This window comes from Paroedura picta, chromosome 6 (assembly GCF_049243985.1).
Source record: "Paroedura picta isolate Pp20150507F chromosome 6, Ppicta_v3.0, whole genome shotgun sequence".
Classification (NCBI taxonomy): Eukaryota; Metazoa; Chordata; class Lepidosauria; order Squamata; family Gekkonidae; genus Paroedura; species Paroedura picta.
The window spans coordinates 22,240,370-22,258,446 of record NC_135374.1 but is presented as its reverse complement, the minus strand read 5'-3'; the positions used below and the strand labels follow the sequence as shown (position 1 = coordinate 22,258,446).

Here is an 18,077-nt window from a genome sequence, read left to right as displayed (position 1 = left end):
CCCCCCGAAACATTCTTTTTTTTTTGTTTTTTTGGCTTTGAAAGTTATTTTTTTATTAGTACAGAAAAAAGTTACATACAAACTACAGAACAACAAATACATACCGGGAGAAAAAGAGTAAGGAAAAAAAAGTAATTTAAAAAAGACTTCCAGCTCTACTTACAAAGAAAAAAAAAATTCTTAACCTTTTTTGCCCATATATATACATGGGCCGAAACATTCTTCAGGCTTTGATAAACACCGGAAGTGGCACAGTCATGGAGAATATGGTTGGGAAGCAGAGCTCTGTACATGCCCATCCAGGACCCCTTTCCTTTCTATCCCCTCCAGGCCCATTCCTGGCCATTTTGGGAGGAGTGGGTGTGTGGGTCAACATAACCATATATGGTCATATCACCTGAAAAATGTTTAACAAATACATTTAAAAAATAATTAACGCCTGCCCATTCCAGGGCCATCAAGAAACCCCTGGGTTTCATGGAACTCTGATTCAGAAAGCCTGTTATATATATATATTCAATTGTAGTTAACAGAATGAGCAGAACCAGTTTTCTATGTAGACAAACTATTCCTGGCAGATATTTACTAGCATATTAGAATTGTCACTTATAAAACAATTTTAATGTAGTGTAAATAAGAACATGTATCTTTTATTCCTCTGAAATATGGACTCCTAGAATATGTGTGGCCACAGCATGTAACTATCAGGCCACCATGATAGCCCTCTTTAAGTATTTGAAAGGTTGTCACTTGGAGGAGGGCAGGATGCTGTTTCCATTGGCTGCAGAGGAGAGGACACGCAGTAATGGGTTTAAACTTCAAGTACAACGATATAGGCTAGATATCAGGATAAAATTTTTCACAGTCAGAGTAGTTCAGCAGTGGAATAGGCTGCCTAAGGAGGTGTGAGCTCCCCCTCACTGGCAGTCTTCAAGCAAAGGTTGGATACACACTTTTCTTAGATGCTTTAGGATGCTTTGGGCTGATCCTGCATTGAGCAGGGGGTTGGACTAGATGGCCTGTATGGCCCCTTCCAACTCTATGATTCTATGATTCTATGCTGCAGAAAACAACTGTGTTCTATTTAATACATGTAATGCTTTAAGTTTCACGGTCTTCTGTTTTACTCATAGACTGTATATAGACCTCCCAGCTTTCCAGAGGGATACATTACTCCTTTTTATTTTTGTAAGACACAAGATTGCTTTCAGGCCACCATTCGGCTTTGAAAAATTGTTCACTCTAGGCATTTAAACATGTCATGTGGCCAATACTTAATTGCAAGAACACATGGTAAAAAGTTCCCTTATTACTTGTGCAAGAAAATAAAGGCCCTTATAAAGTTTAAAATAGTCAGTAAGCTCAATATTGTGAATTACATTCGTTCAGAAAAACCAAGTATAATGTGGGGAAACACATCTATTGGCGGGCCCCCTGTAACAGAATGACTACGGGTGTGATGTCCATTTGTCCTGCCTCAGGGAACATGCCAGTAGATGGCCAGTGGCTGGTCAGGCCTGGCACTAAGCCTCACTCACTGCACCACTGCCACCTCCGCCACTCATCTTCTATGGGCGGTCCTGCCATCAGGAGTGCAGGACTGGCTTCGGAAGATGAACAGTGGTGGCAGCAGCAGCGGCAGCACAGCGAGTGGGGCTCAGCGCCAGCCATGCTCAGCTGCTGCCTCAGCTGCCCATTTTCCACAACTGGCCCCACACTCCTTCCGGAATCAAATTGCTGCAGGTTATGTGTTTCCACATAATCTGTGACAATCTAATTCTCGGAAATTTGCTGCAGGTTATGGCTCCTTAATCGCTCCTCTGAGTTTTTATCCTGGACAGCGCCCGCCCACTCTCCTCCCACTTAGCCCTTAGCCTTTTATTTAATACCGCGGAGCAGTTTACAGATTTACAGTCATTTAGACCAAAATTGTATAGTAGTGCATATAAAATTTTGGTCTAAATGACCCCTTCCAACTCTATGATTCTGTGATTCTGTGAAGACTACATGAAAAGGCATTCAAGCATACAAACAGTGAAATTGTGTTCAGAAAAATGCATGTATATAGAGGTCAGGTGAGAAAGAGTAAGTAAATGAGGACTCTGTGCCAGGAAACAGCCACAAGGAGTGACAGATTTAAAGAAAGGGAGAGGAAAGATTTTAAGAAAAGCAATGAATATAGAGTTTACCCGACCTGACCTCAGTCTGAAGTTGTCTGTTTTGATTATCTGCAAGTTGAGTGCAAGGGCTTTAGGCAGAATTTACAAAGATCCCAAGGAAAAATATATGAAGGTAAGGCAGTGATGGGATGCTCCTGTGAGGCAAGGGAAGAAGAAGAAGAAGAAGAAGAAGAAGAAGAAGAAGAAGAAGAAGAAGAAGAAGAAGAAGAAGAAGAAGAAGAAGAAGAAGAAGAAGAAGAAGGAGTTGGTTCTTATATGCCACTTTTCTCTACCAGAAGGAATCTCAAAGTGGCTTCTAATCGTCCTCACTTTCCTCTCCCCACAACAGACACCCTGTGAGGTGGGTGAGGCTGAGAGAGCCCTGATATTCCTGCTTGGTCAGAACAGCTTTCTCAGTGCTGTGGCAAGTCCAAGGTCACCCAGTTGGCTGCATGTGGGGGAGGAGTGGGGGATCAAACCCGGTTCACCAGATTAGAAGTCGTCACTCCTAACCACTACACAAAACTGTCCTAAAGTCCTGGAGAAGGAAAGCAGAATTGGCACAAGTAGGCAGGATGAAACCGTACACTTTTGATTGGCAGTGTGGCAATAGTTATAGAAGCCAGAGCAAAAGAGTATCAAAGAAATAATTGTATGGTCCAGGAATTCATGTTGAATCCAAGATAATTTGTGGCAACCATTTTCAACCTTTTGTCTGTGAAGGAAGCCCTGAAAAAATTTTTTTCAGGCTTTGAGGAGCCGCAGAAGTGTCGTCAGCTGGCCATATCCTCTGCCACACCCCCTGGAAGTGACATGTCACCAGATGTGACATCACCACCTGTGTTAACTGGCAGGCTTGAGGAGACTGAGGGGAGAGAGACAGGAGAAGTGTGCAGGTTCTGCCCTCTCCCAGGTGTAGAAACCACAAGAGAACTCACACTTGGAAGGGGGGAAGAGGGGCAATGGAAGCAGCCAGTTCCCCTAGCTTGTGGCTGAGTCCATTAAGGCAGGAGGAGAATCCCTGATCTATGGATTTGCTGACTTTGACTGAGTTTAGATGGAAGAGTTCTTTCCAGAAACATAACAAAGATTGCCTCCAGGCAAGGTGGACAAAAGGGCTGGCTGGGTGGATGTTTCACCCATACTTGAAGCAGGCTAGCAGGCTTAGAAACATCCAGGCAAAGTTAGTAAAGGGTAATCAAAATCACCTGACTGCTTGATAGTAATTAGATTTCACACTCAGGAAGACTAGCATTTGCTGATGAAATTACGTTTGTGCCTGGCTTGGCAAGCCCCTGTGGCAATGGATAGGCATCCAGATGTCCCATCGAAATGAGTTCTTCCACTCAAAGTCTCTTCCTCCTCTTATCTTTACAAACGCCAACAACCAAAACAACTAAGTCCCTCGCTCCCAGATGGAGAGTGATAGACCCTTGCTGAATGGGGGGGGGAAGGGAGTGGGTTATATATTTATTATCCACCATCTTGATATTGTGTTTTAATTGTGTTTTAATGGGTTTTTACGAGATTTTATTGTATTCATGGATCTTTGTAAACCGCTGCGAGACATTTGAGAACAGCGGTATTTAAATATAAATAAATAAATATAAATAAACAAACCCAACCCTGTTTCTCCTATGAATTTGCTGAATTACTGCAAAGATGTCTGACTGAGCCTGAGAACCTGATAGTCTGAGCAGCTTCATGAAATGGCAGCCGGGGGGGGGGGGGGAGAGGCCCCCTCCAGGAAACAGTGGAGTGCCTGACAGTGCACAGCAGTGTTTCTTCCACCGAGAAATCCTGGCAGGGGCATGAACCCTGATTCCCCTCACCCCCACAAGTTTATGATCCTATGTATGGAAACTCCATTGTTAACATTCATGCCTCAGCATTTGCAGTAATGATGAAAGCAATACAGAGAATTCTGACAGGGTGGAAGCAGCCCAAGTCACATAAATCTGCATATAAACAACACTGAAAGGGGGAAAAAACTTTATTTGCTGTTAGATGGTGCTCTGTGCTCCAGAGCAGAAGCCATTCCTCTTGAGGGACAGCCAGGTGCTTTTTTATGCCAAACACAATTAAACATTTTTTTTTTAAATTCTGGTGTACAGTTATTTGGGAATGACTTCTTAAATGGCAGCCAGTTTTCGACCGTTTATGCACTGGGAACTTCACTGCTCCAGCTCCCGTGCAGGACCCAAAATCGGGGGCAGATGAGGAGCACCGGGCCAAAAAGCTCCCCTGTGTGGGTGCAAGAAGAGGTGGGGCAACCAGCCATGACTAAAACTCCAGCCTGCAGCCCGGCATGAAACCTCCAGTACATAAACGGTCTTCAATTAGCTAACTTCTCTGACTAAGTGACCAACCACTGCAACCCAAATCTTTAACCACCCCTGTGGCAAGCGCACTTGGAGTTAAGCGGAGTATCTAATCCACTTTTAAGGATCTTCAGTCCGCATCCTCCACCTCCCACAAGCTCTTTTTACATTTCGGGGGTTACCACTAAGCCTTAAATCCAGGGCACACTTTCCTGGGAGACGGGCCCACAGGGGGATTTAATTCCTGAGCAAACTTGTTTAAGGCTGAGCTGCACATTGCTCAAAGTGTGCTCACAAAAAAAGTGAACTGAACTAAAACAGATCCGGGCGGGAGGCAGGGTTGGTCTGAAGCAGCAGAACAAAGTTTGAGCCAGTGGCACCAGCACGGTTTTATAAAAGCTGTAACTGTTCAGGTTTCCGAAGAAAAGTGTGTGTGCACATGAAAACTTATACTTTGAATACAGCTTTGCTGGTTGTGAAGCTGCCACTGGACTGTGAACTGAAAGGAATTCCAGCATCCCAAACCTTGTGATCTGCTGTACAATATCCCCTGCCCACAACAGCCAAACACATTTATTTGCAAATATGGGGATCACTATGGGCAGGAATCATGATGGACTGCAGTTTCCTGTTCACGTTGCCTTAAGAAAACTCTCGTGGGACATTTAGAAGATGTCCTTCTCCTGCTGCAGGTGTCAACTTGTCCTCTGCATCTGGCACTCCTGAGTATGCTGCCCCTGAACATGGTTTCCAGATCCAGGTTGGGAAACTCCTGGAGATTTGGGGATGGAGCCTGGGAAGGGGAGGGACTTCAATGGGGTACACCATTAGAGAGTCCTCCTTCCGAAGCATCCCTTTTCTCCAGGGGAACTGATCTCTGTAGTCTGGACATGAGCCATAATAGACTGGGACCCCGGGTACCCCATGTGTATTAGGGCAGAGGGGCATTTTGGTGTCTGTGGCCTAATTCACACAAAAAGGGAAATGACGTAGAACTGGAAGGAATTGGTTGCCATGTAATCTTCTCCTAAGAAGAGTCTCCAGTCTGATTTTCCCTTCACATATCTGAAGACATGGCTCTGGAAAGCTCATCTGTAACCACTATCCCACAATTCTCAAAGGTCAGCCCTGTCCCACACTCAATGAACATTACACACCACAGGTGAACATTACACACCATCTCTCCACACCCATGTCCTTATTTGTCACCACACTACCACAACCTCCCATACAACACACACATTCAACCCCATGCCCTTACAGACTGGACAACTCCTCCCTTTCCTCTTCCCACTGCCAAGCTCTAGCGCCCGTTGTATTCTTGGATACAAGGGGTTTTGCCCCTAGTACATTTATAAAATAAATAAATGAAGTTGGTTCAGGAGGCATTACTGTATTCCTGGAATGGGTTGAAGGCATGAAAAGTGTGGCCACCTACAGGGTTTGTCATAGACAAACAGCTCACTGGTGACTTATGATGACTCTGTTGGGGTTATCAAGGTAAGAGCGGTACAGAGGTGTGAAAAGTGAACTGAATGACAATGAAACCAATGGAGTGTCAGTTCAGGAAAGGCTACACAAGGCCCTTCGTTGTGTGACGTAGAATTTAATCTATGGAACACATTGCCATGAGATGTGGTTGAGAGGTTTGAATGCCCACACTTGCTGGATGACCTTGGCTAACCTACCAAGCTCATTGGCTGTCTTCAAGCAGCAGCTGGCAGATACTTATCCTGTGTGCTTTAGGCTGATCCAGCATTGAGCGGGGGTTAGACTAGATGGCCTGTATGGTCCCTTCCAACTCTATGATTCTATGATTCCACCTCACAGGGTTAGTGTGAGGATAGAACAGAGGAGAGGAGAATAACGTAAACCTGCTTTGGGTCCCCAACTGGGGAGAAAGGCAGGATATAAATGAACTAAATAGTGGCTAAATTGAATTATCAAGTTCAGGGGCATTGTACCTCTGAGAACAAGGTGCTGGAGAAATAAGGGGGGGAGGCTTTGGCCTTTGTGCCTCTCTTGTAGGGTCTCCTGGAGCCATCTGGTTGGTTACTGTGGGAAACAAGATGCTTGACTAGACAGTCCAGCTGTCTGATTCAATAGTCCTCTTCGTCGCCATGCCATACATTGTAGCTTCGTTAACATGAATGCTGTTGGTGCCAGAGTTTGCCAGATTATTTTGTAAATGAGTGGCTGTGAATGGTAAGAGGAGATCTTAATGGAGCTGCACAACAATTTTTAGTGCAGAGAGGAATCATAAGAAGCTTAAAAATGGGTGATTTATCTGGAATGAGAATTGCATTAGGTATCTCTGTAGCATAAAGTTTATCATATTCCAGGAATGCCATCTGCTTTATCCAAATACTTCACTGGGGCCTAGGCCATTACAGTCTATCTGCACTGTTTGTATTACTCTCTCAGATGACTGTGCAGGAGGAGGTTTTAGCATATTTCTGAGATAGGCTCAATGATTGAAATAGGTGTCCATTCTTTACAAGGGTTCTTGTCATATGTCTTATGGCTGACTAAAGCAAATATTGGCTTGTTAGGAACAGCCCTGTTGGCAAACCTTTTTCCCCATGCCATGTGGCTCTTCTTGGATGAGAGATTGACATGTGATAATCTTATTATTACACTTCCAGCTGAGTGCCAGCAAACGGGAATAGATACTAAGGATGTTTGTGAAAACACTGCCTTCTGTGTCAGAGACAGAGTGCTAATCATAGAATCATAGAGTTGGAAGGGGCCATACAGGCCATCTAGTCCAACCCCCTGCTCAACACAGGATCAGCCCTAAGCATCCTAAAGCATCCCAGAAAAGTGTGTATCCAACCTTTGCTTGAAGACTGCCAGTGAGGGGGAGCTCACCACCTCCTTAGGCAGCCTATTCCACTGCTGAGCTACTCTGACTGTGAAATTTTTTTTCCTGATATCTAGCCTATATCGTTGTACTTGAAGTTTAAACCCATTAATGCAGACAACTACTGGCCAAGAGATTTGGATTTCCAGCGAAGTGAAATCATGTGCATTTAGTGAATGAATTGAAAAGAGAGGTTCTGTTCTGGAGCAGAGGCAATGGTGTGGCTCTGATTGTATTGTCATTTTCTGGCTGGGATAAAGACGGAACTAAGCTCAACATTTTCAACTATTGGAATGCCTTGCAGCTGTCTGGATTTTTATCTGATGCAATGGCTTTCAAACAGGAACTTCAGAGAACCTGTTCCTTGCCAGCATATCTTCAGAGGATCTTCCGTGTATTTTCAAAGCATGCCTTGCATGTTGCAGAGGACACAGAACATTAGAACATCGACTCCTCTCTCCAACACACCGATTCTGTGCAAGGTACACATGCGACACATATTACCATCTTAGACTCCTGCCCTATTATAGTTCTACATCGAAAGGGAAGAATGGTAATGCTGCTTAAGCAGCCATTTGGAGACGTTTGTCTACCTTCACTCTCTTCTCTGCAAAGACATCTCTGACAATCTTCCAACACATTAAATCTGTGATTAGCCGCTGTTATCTACTCAAGCAGCAGCCAATAGCTCTTGCGCTGCCTCATCTTTCTGCTGCTAGCTGCCACGCAAATGGCTGTGGAGCCGAATGTGTGCAAGGATCTCCTACCATTCCACCCCATTTCAATTTGAGTTTGTGGAGAGAAAGGAGGGGTCAAAACGAATGGAGACCTTTTCCACACTGGAGGTGTCCTGCTGTGCCGCTATCTGGTTTTGGGCTCGGGGCAAGTTGTCCTCCGACTTCCCGGCTCCTCAGGAGGGAGTATTTGGCCTTCTGCACCGCACCCACCTGGATGCGCACCTCTAGACATCAGCCAGGGCAGAGAGGTTCCACTTCACTGCGGGGTGGCATGGGCAACACGTGTGCAGTTGAACTTCTGATACAAATGCTACATTTATCCAGGTACTGCCTCCTACTTTAATATGCAAAGTGAATGCACATAGGCTCTTTCTTGCTAACACATGTGCAGGTGTAGAGGGAGGATGTATACACATTCATTGTGACATCTGAGACCAGGCTACTGAAAATCCAATTCTGAAGAGTTTTAGGATTCAAGGGCTAATAGAGCAATATACACAAGGATAAGCCAACTCTAGAAGCTTATGGAATTCATTTGAGTACAGAGGATAAGAGACTGGTGATTGTATCTACCTACATCTAGAGAAAACAGGTTTCAATTCTGATTGTATGATTGTAAGCCTTATACTTATTCAGACCATTCTTCTACTTTGACCATTATTGTTTTCGCTCCATGACAGCAAGTCTTCACAGTCTCAGCCTTACATCTGCTACCTGAATCCCTTGTAAGTGGAAATATCAGGACCTTCTTCCCTGCTGGCCTGAAGGAAACTCACCTAGCCTGAACCCAGGCCTGGGCCTTTTTGGCCTTGGCCCCAACCGGGTGGAATGAGATCCTGGAATAGCTGAGGGCCCTGACAGAACTTTCAAAGTTCTGCAGGGCCTGGAAGAAGGAGCTCTTTCACCAGATCTTTGATTGAAGCCAGGGCTATAAAATCTGGGCTCCCCTCCTTATTTTTCTTTATTTTCATTGATTAAGATGTAGGCGGCTCCTCTAATCCCCACCAGAGTTGTACCTATCTGTATAAGCAAGGGGATGGGGAAAGTTATCGGTCGCTGATTGGCTTGGCTTTTGGATTATGTTGTTATTTTAAGGGGTTTTATTATGGGTTTTAATGTGAATTTACCCAGATTGTTAGCTGCCACGAGCCAGTCACAGGAGTGGCAGGGTAGAAGTGGAATGAATGAATGAATGAACGAATGAACAAACGAATGAATGAATACTTCTGAGTCATAGCTCCTTCCTCTACTCCCTGTGACTCCCACACCCCTTTATTCATTAAATTAGTAACATACAGTAGCTACTAAAGATAAATGTCTATTTAATGCTGAATCTTTATCACAATTAAAACACTCATTCTATTTTGAGTGGAAAATCTTCCACAGATATTTTCATGGAGTTCATTATCAGAGTGACCATCCTGGGCAGATGCTCAAAACAAAATTTCTTGAAACATAAAATGCACCAAATGTTTGCCAATCCAAGTTCCTAAAACAATTAGCTTAGATCTCTAATTCAGAAGGTATATGTCAGTCTCCAAAAGGCTGTTTCACATCTATGAGAAAAATCAATCAAAAATGCTAGTTTTCTACTAGTGTAAGCATGAAAATGGCTTTGAAACCTATCATATCACAACAGACAACTGTATGTAGAAGAGGCTATTGCTTATTTTCATTTTGTTCATGGTTCTTTGAATCTGTTTCTCAAGGAGTGCAAATATGTTGTAGGCCAAGTGGAAGGGGGCATGTATAAGCATATGGGTATGTATATGCGTGTGCGTGTGCATATGTATATATATTTAGAAACTCAGAGTGCTGAGATTTTAAAGTGCATAGATTGGCAGTCCATAATAATTTTGGATTGGATTGCTCTAGAAAAGCAGCTGAGAATGATTTACCTTTCTATTCTGTCTGGCAAAGAATGCCTAACAGCAAAGTTTGCTTCTCTGGGCACAATAAAACATACCTTCCCTGTTTTCAATAATTTATTGTGGGAAAGCAGACGTTATCTAGGAGGAAAGTAAACAGTATCTGGGATATTATCTGTGTAGCTCTGTTTGTTCAGTTCTAAGTAGGCCTACTCAGAATCCTACTGAAGTCTACTCAGTGGAGTAGAAAAGTGTTCTTAGGTTCTCACAGTTTGACAGTTCTACAGACAGATCTGTACTGGTTACAACAGCTGTTGGAAACTGAAGTCAGTATTATGTTACTGAGTGTTCTGGTAATCTTTTACTACTACTGGTCCTAAAATATGTTAATGATGTTATATGAGGCAGTTTGATTGTGTAAAAGAATCAATAATTGTTCACATCTGTTGAGTAAATATACAATACATCTACATGTGTTCTTTTAAGTCGGTTTTGTTGAAAGCACTATTATGCACATTGTGCATAGGCTTAATTAGTGCTTTGACAAACTGGAGTATGATTGGTGCCAGGTATTATTATCAAACCCTTTATAAATCAGACCCAAGAAAGATTTAACAAAAAGGTGTCATATTGTTGCTAGTTTCTGTTACTTCTAGAACTGCTTTTTGATGTAGCTTCTCATTAGTTCATCAATATATCTAGCCTATACATTAATATATTTTATATTTTGATGTGTCCAACCCTTCCTCCAAAGAGCAAAGGGTGGGATTATCTAATTACATGGGGTTATCTGATTTTATGTTCACAACAGCCCTGTAATGTGTTAACAGCTGAGAGTGAGTGAGTATCCCAAGACCACACAGTGAGCTTCAGGGCTGAGTGAAGATCTAATGCTCAATCCACCACATCAGTGTGGCTTTCTTTATCCACTTTAAAGAGATTAACAGTGCAATCCTAAAAAGACTTACACCATTCTAAATCCATTGAAGTTACTGATCTTAGAACGGTATACCCCTCTTCAGGATTGCAGTGTAAAACTCATCTATGACAAGTCTAGACAATTCTGACATTTCTTCTTGTACGTTAAAGGTCTTTTAAATCCTCATTTCCAGTTTTGGAGCTCATCTTGCAAGCTATACCTTTGTTTAACTTATGTGACATAAAAATTCTACTAGTTCTGATAGGAGTACTTGTGTGGGAATGTTACTGGCAACAATTCAACAATTAAGCCTACTGATTTAGGTGCATTTAAACCTATTGATTTTAAGCACACATAACTCTATTTTAGATTCTGTAACAATGTTTGGCCCTGACCTGCATGGCCCAGGCTAGTCCAGTCTTGTCAGATCTCAGAAGCTAAATACAATTGACTCTTGTTAATACTTGGATGGAAGACCATCAAGGAAGACCATGATCCAAGCAATGGCAAACCACCTCTGAGCATCTCTTGCCCTAAATGCCCCATGGGGACACCATAAATTGGTTACAACGTGATAGCATTTCCCCCTGCTACCCTCAGTGTTTCAGAGCTGGAAACTTACAATACGTTACATTTTTTAAAACCACTGTGGTTCTCTTTTATGAAATAAAAAACAGGGCTGTGTATTTGAACTGCATTCTTGAAACTGACAGATTAATCAAAGAAAACTTCAGTTGATTAATTAGTGAAAGCCAGTTTAAATTGGTGATAGTTTCCAGCCTCCAGGTGGGAGCTGCAGATCTGGGATTACAACTGATCTTCAGATGACAGAGATCAGTTCCCCTGGAGAAAATGGCTAATTTGGAGGGTGGACTGTTTGGCATTAGGTTATTTCCTCTTCCCAAACCCTGTCCTCCCAGGCTCCACTTCCAAATCTCCAGGAATTTCCAAGACAGAATCTGGCAACCATAGTCGATGTGGATAAATTTCATTATGTTAAGCAGCAAGTTGTAATGCTTCAAGGTTTGAAGTGTAATACTTCAGGATTTGAAGCTATTTTGTGCTGTGAAAAGGGATAAAAGTTAAAAATATTAATAATGCCATTGGAATTTAACAAGATGTTTAACTTGCACCACCTGCAAAATGCCAAGAAAGCACCTATATGCACATTTATTTAAATTTAATTGGCTAAAAAATTAATCAAGTACAATCTTTAACTGATTGACAGCTGAAACAATCCCAACGAGAGATGTTCAATTAAGAACCAAGTGGGGGCGAAATGACAGAAAGAAATTGATGCCTGATTTGAAGAATAGAAGAGGAATGCTTTCAAGTGCTAGAAAAAGCGGTTAAAGAGATTTGTTGTGGGAGAGATCAGAATATAGCATACACATTCTCAAAATTTAACAATAAATTCCATTGATAATTGATCTAGTAATACTCATATAAGGCTAATTGATAACTGATCTAGTAATAGTCATATGAGGCTAATTGGCTTCATTGCAATGTAGTGATTTCTCTAAAACGTGAATTAGTTGGATGGGATATTAAGATTGAGCATGGTAGCCCATGGTTGGGTGGTTATTGTCTTCAGAGAAAGACTGTATGTGTACTTCAGAAACTCTTGCTTAGCATATTTAAGCGAAGGCTTCCAACTGATATGGACCAATTATGTTTACTTCATTTGTCTAAGCTGCATTCATACAATTTGGAAACTACATAAAAGTTTATTCCAGGTTATTATTTGTAGCTGTATTTGCATATTTATTAACTTTATTTTTGCCAGAATTCAATGAATTGATTATCTGCTACTGTCTTCTGTGAATAATTCTTATTCCCTATACTATAGCTGTTGATGGCTCCGGATCGACACATGTCCAGCTCTTTTAGTATAGTTTTCATAGTACACTAAACAAAATTTAGATGTGTTTTATGTAAATAGTACAGATGTTGAATAATGTGTGACATTGAATGCTGAAGGTTTGCATAGCCCTCTTAAAAAGGAAAACTGGCAAAGATTTGATTTTATGAAAAAGCTTATATTAGGGGGGAAAGTATTTGAAACACATGCAGAGTGAAATTGTGTAGATTCTTGATATTAAATGGAGAAACAGAAAAATTAAACATTTTCTTGTGTGTCTTTTAGCTCCTAGAAAAACCAGTTTTATGAAACAATGATTAAAATGGGTGAATGGACTGAAGGTGACCTAATAATAGCAGGGTATATTATCAGGATAGGTGGTGAAAATGTGGATAAATCAAAATTAGACGCAATAATTTCAACTGGGCTTATTAAACAAAGAAATTGCAGACCTGTGACAGGAATCTAAAAGAGATTGTATTAGCTAATCTGGCAACCACAGAACACATTCTAGAATTGATTACATTTTTTTCCTTTCAATAAATATTTTGGTAAACATGGAGACAACAAAATTGGAGTCGGCATATTTGCTAGTCATATATACCTGTGATAAAAGAATGGGTGTGGACAGCGAATTGCTGGAGTCTGTAATTGGAGATTTTGTCTATTAATTTCTTACAAAAGAAGTGTGCCGAAGGAAAAGTTCAAAGGAAATAGAGTCATTCTTTTTTGAAAGCAGCCAGAGTTAGGCTCTCTACTGGATGCATTTTGAAGTCTTGTGAAAGGCATGTTTGTAAGCTGTATCTTTTACTATAAGAAAAAGAATATGAATATTTTAAAACAAATGTTTTGTAATTGACCACAGAATACTTTGTTAATATAACAATTGGTGTTCTTCATAGTATTTGGATGTCAAATCAGATAGCTCATGTTGACCAAATATTCCAAATTTTCAGAGACAGTAGTCAAAACCTTTCAAAAGATACTTGGTAGTAAAATATGTTAAAAGCATTTCTGAGTACATGGATTCTGGGTTCTATTTTAAAAAATAAGAATCAGGACTCTAATTTGAATTTCAGTGTTTTGATTGTGGTGCAGTACAGATGGGATTGAGTTCAAATTCTTAGTCCCATTGTAGCACTTCCAAAGGTCTTTTAAAAGTGTTTTGTTAATATATGGCACCCACAACCATGTAAGACCACCTGCATAGTTTTTCATGTTTAGAAGTCTAAAAAGAATGAAGTGTAGTTTAAAAACAAAAACAAAACCCATGTTCACATGCAATATTAGTTTTTATTATCTGTGTACCACTTTTAATACTAAACTGCAGTAAATTCATATATATATATATATATATATATATATATATATATATATATATATATATATATATATATATATATATATATATATATATAGCCATAAAATAATAGATTGGCTGAGTTTGGGGAATGTGCATCACTATATTTAATAGCAAAGTATGACAGTGTGCCAACCTTGACAGGTTTAAAAACAACAACACCCAAAACACCTCCCCAAACGGTTGAGATGAGGGCTAAATATGCTTCAGGAAAACAGGATTTTGATAGCAGCGGAGTGTTAATTAAAGGAAAACCACGAAAAAGGGAAGAATGAGCCTGAGCAAGCCCTGTGAGGTTATAGAATCCTGGAGGGTGAGATCTTAAGGGGGGGGGGGGGATTCCAAATCACACACCTGCACACAACACACACACTCCTGGAGTTCCTTGCAGGTCCCCTGTGCGTCTAAGAGGCAAGCACTCCGAAAGATTTCCCCACTGAATTCAGCCCCTCAGCATCTCCATCAGTGCCCGGACAATACAGTCAGTGGAAGAACTGACCTTGTGCACACAGAAGTACTCACAGACGATTGGATATGAGCCAAAATGTGCAATTCTATTCGCAGATATAGCATGCATAACTCAGAACAGAACTGCTTTCCGTATCTCCTGAATGGAGATTATACTTTAATTCAAAGTTTTCACTAAAGCTAACCATTCTAAACACACTGAATGAGAGTTCATTTCAACAGAATCCGAAGATCACAGCCTAAGAGTAGCACAGGACTGCAACTACTTGCCGTGATTTTTAAATGACTACATATGTGTGAAGACTTTGGCTGCTTGTATGCTCATTAAATGAATTCAAACCACTGCAAAATCCATATATTTAGGTAAGACCATTTGTAAAACGATACATGAAATGCTAAACATAATAACGCAGAGCTTACTAAATTACTGCAGGTACAATTGTTATGATGGTTTATTTTCAAGAAAACATTATTCAATAGATTTTGCTTAAATATTCGCTACCTTCAGATATAAGTCTTTTAAAGTCCAAATGTCTGTTGAGAAGCTTCCCCAGTCTTTCCAACAAACCCCCCGTTCCTTCCATTTTAAAAAAAAGCAGCCTTCAATGCTAGGTTAAAAAAAATTAAAGAAAGGTTTTTAAAACTACAGTACCTGATCTACGCTGCTGTTTATCCAATAGCCGCCCTTTCCGTAAGTGAATTTCACTCTGCCAGAGCTTCTGTATTAAATGCCTTCATCGTCTTCTTGTTCCCTTTTTTTTTCTTTTTAAGTATGTCAGCACAAGCCCAGGCAAACTTCAAATCCAGGAAAATAAAATTAAGCACGCAGATCAAAGGCAGACGAGCAGTGAGACCAAATGCCTGTAATCTGATCAGTGATCTGCTGCCATACATCAAAGGCAGCGCTTTGGAAGCGGCAGAGAAAGTTTTCTTTTAGCAGGTAGCTTTGCTCCGCTCTGCCTGCCTCTTTGGCTCCCATGCGTTTGGGAAAGAATGCTCTCCACAAGCCCACCTACTCGCCCTTTTCGGTCGAGGTGGGGGGAAAGACGCAGTGCGAGGAGCTGAATGGCTGGATCTGTGGCTTTCTTCCTTCCTTTCTTTTCTTGTTCCCAAGCCGAGCTCGCTGTGAATTGTGTGTTGGAAGCCTTTCCCAGTGCCAGCGGGTTCCGCTTTCTGCCTTTCATCTTGCTGAACTGATCCCATGACATCATTCAGTGCTGCGAGACTGGTTGGGGAGCTAGAATGCAGCCTGTGGGGAAACACAGCGGAACGGCAACAACAACAACAAAAAGAAAAATTGGTGCGGTTTTTAATCAAGTTAGCCGTTGTCAACAGCGCAAGAAAGTAATTTCAAAGTTTTCTGTTATCTGGCATTTTCGCACAAAGACACCAAAGAGAGACGGAGCAATTTACAGATCCTGCCACAGTAATTTCTTTTTGATGAGCGTCAAGTGAGGGGACTGGCCGGCATTGTCTCTGTCAAAAAGGGTACATTTCCCACAGAGCCTTAAATGATAAACTTGTAGGATGGTTTAGAACAGCTGCCAAGGGAGTACCACGGAAACCACTGAAAGAATTTTAAAAAAAAGATCGTATGAACTAACCCAAATTCCCATAGTTGCAGTCTTGGGAGAGGCTTGAGAGAAAAGTGTTTTCAAATGACTGTACAACTCGGTGTTCTGTCCGAGGAGAGAATCCAGTTTATCCTAAATAAAAAAGCCTAATATGAACTAGGACCAACTTCCTGGGAGCCACAACACTAATTTACTTATCACCGAAATTGGTACCTTGTAAATATTAATGCTTCTGAGAAAACTGGATTCATATTTTGATCTGCCTGTTTTTTGTTGCCAGACAAAATCAAAGCAATTTGATTTTACAACCAGATACTGTTTCCTTTCTCTCCTTCCTTCTGTTGTGAGCGGCTTTGTGTGATGAAGATGCAGAGGCAACAGGAACCACAAGTCCAGTACAATGTGAGAATTTCTGTTGGAATAGCCAAGATTTAACAGAATGAGAATAATATTCTACAGGGGGCATTGGAGGAGATGTATATTTAGCATAGTTAGATTAGGAATTCCCTGGCATTTTTCTATTACTCTCCTCCAGTATACTAATTGACTCATTGGAGACTTCCTGTCCCTCTGAGCACACTTCCTCCCTGCTTGCCTCCAGAACAGAACAGAAAGAATGTTAGCCTACAGGAAGTTTTACAGGGCTGTCAGTTAAAAACTAACCCAAGAGTTCTCAGGAAAGAGAAAAACTGTAAAAAGCCTGAATGTGATCCCAGACACTTCCCCAGACGCCAGCTTGGTGTAGTGGTTAGGAGTGCAGATTCTGCACTCCCCCACATGCAGCCAGCTGGGTGACCTTGGGCTCGCCACAGCACTGATAAAGCTGTTCTGACCAGGCAGTGATATCAGGGCTCTCTCAGCTTCACCTACCTCACAGGGTGAGGAGAAAGGAAATGGAAGGAGACTGTAAGCCATTTTGAGATTCCTATGGGTAGAGAAAAGCAGCATATAAGAACCAACTCTCCTCCTCCTCCTCCTTCTCCTCCTCCTCCAAGGAGGCCCAGGTCAGAAATGTCGTCCACTTATCATTCCACCATCTTGGCACCCAACAGAGCCTCTGTGATCCAAGCAACAGCCACTTCCAGGCTAGGCTATTGTAACTTGCTCCATGCAGGGCCACTGAACCCGTTTCGGAAATTCCAGCTGGTCCAGAATGCAGTAGCTTGGGTCCTTACTGGAAGCCAGTGGAGAGCTCACATTGCACCTGTGCTTTCCCAGCTGCACTGGCTACAGACTGGAAACCGGATCAAGTTCAGTGTTTTCACTATCACCTTCAAAGCCCTAAACAGTCTGTAACCCTTGTATTTACAGGGCTGCCTCTTCTGCTTTATCCCCCAGAGAGCATTAAGATTGAGCAACGAAAATCTGCTCAGGGTTCACAGTTCCAAAGTGGTAACACTGGCCTTGACCAGGGCCGGAGCTGGTGGAGTGTTCTACTTCAGGGGTAGTCAACTTGTGGCCCTCCAGATGTTCATGGACTACAGTTCCCATGAGCCCCTGCCAGCATTTGCTGGCAGGGGCTCATGGGAATTATAGTCCATGAACATCTGGAGGACCACAGGTTGACTACCCCTGCTCTACTTAATGAGATCAGGTCCCTGCCACATTTAAAACGATTCCACAGGGCCTGTAAGACGGAGCTGTTCCACCAGGCCTACAGCTGAGGCCAGAAAAATAACATCTAAAATACTGGCCTCCCTGCCAATCTATCCAATCCTAAACCCTGGATAGACCCCCCTCTGCAAGGGTACATATTGGAAAGAGGGGGGGTGTTTAAATTGCTTATAATGCTTTTATACTTAATGCTTTTAATACTTAATACTTCATTCAATACTGAATGTTTATTATAAATGTAACTAATAATTGGATTGTTTTTAAACTTGTTGTGAGCTGCCCTGGTTAGGGAAGGGTAGCATACAAAAATAAACAAAATAACAACTACATCTA

At 41.8% G+C, this 18,077-nt stretch overlaps 1 protein-coding gene across 1 annotated transcript in view; it reads right to left on the bottom strand.

The window, feature by feature from the left end:
• TNFRSF19 (TNF receptor superfamily member 19) overlaps positions 1-15,732 on the bottom strand; it is a 51,665-nt gene extending 35,933 nt beyond the window's left edge. Inside the window, exon 1 of the mRNA XM_077341703.1 lies at positions 15,209-15,732. The gene's annotated coding sequence lies outside the window, so the exon portion shown is untranslated. The remainder of the gene's footprint in view (positions 1-15,208) is intronic.
• Between the last annotated feature and the right edge of the window lie 2,345 nt (positions 15,733-18,077).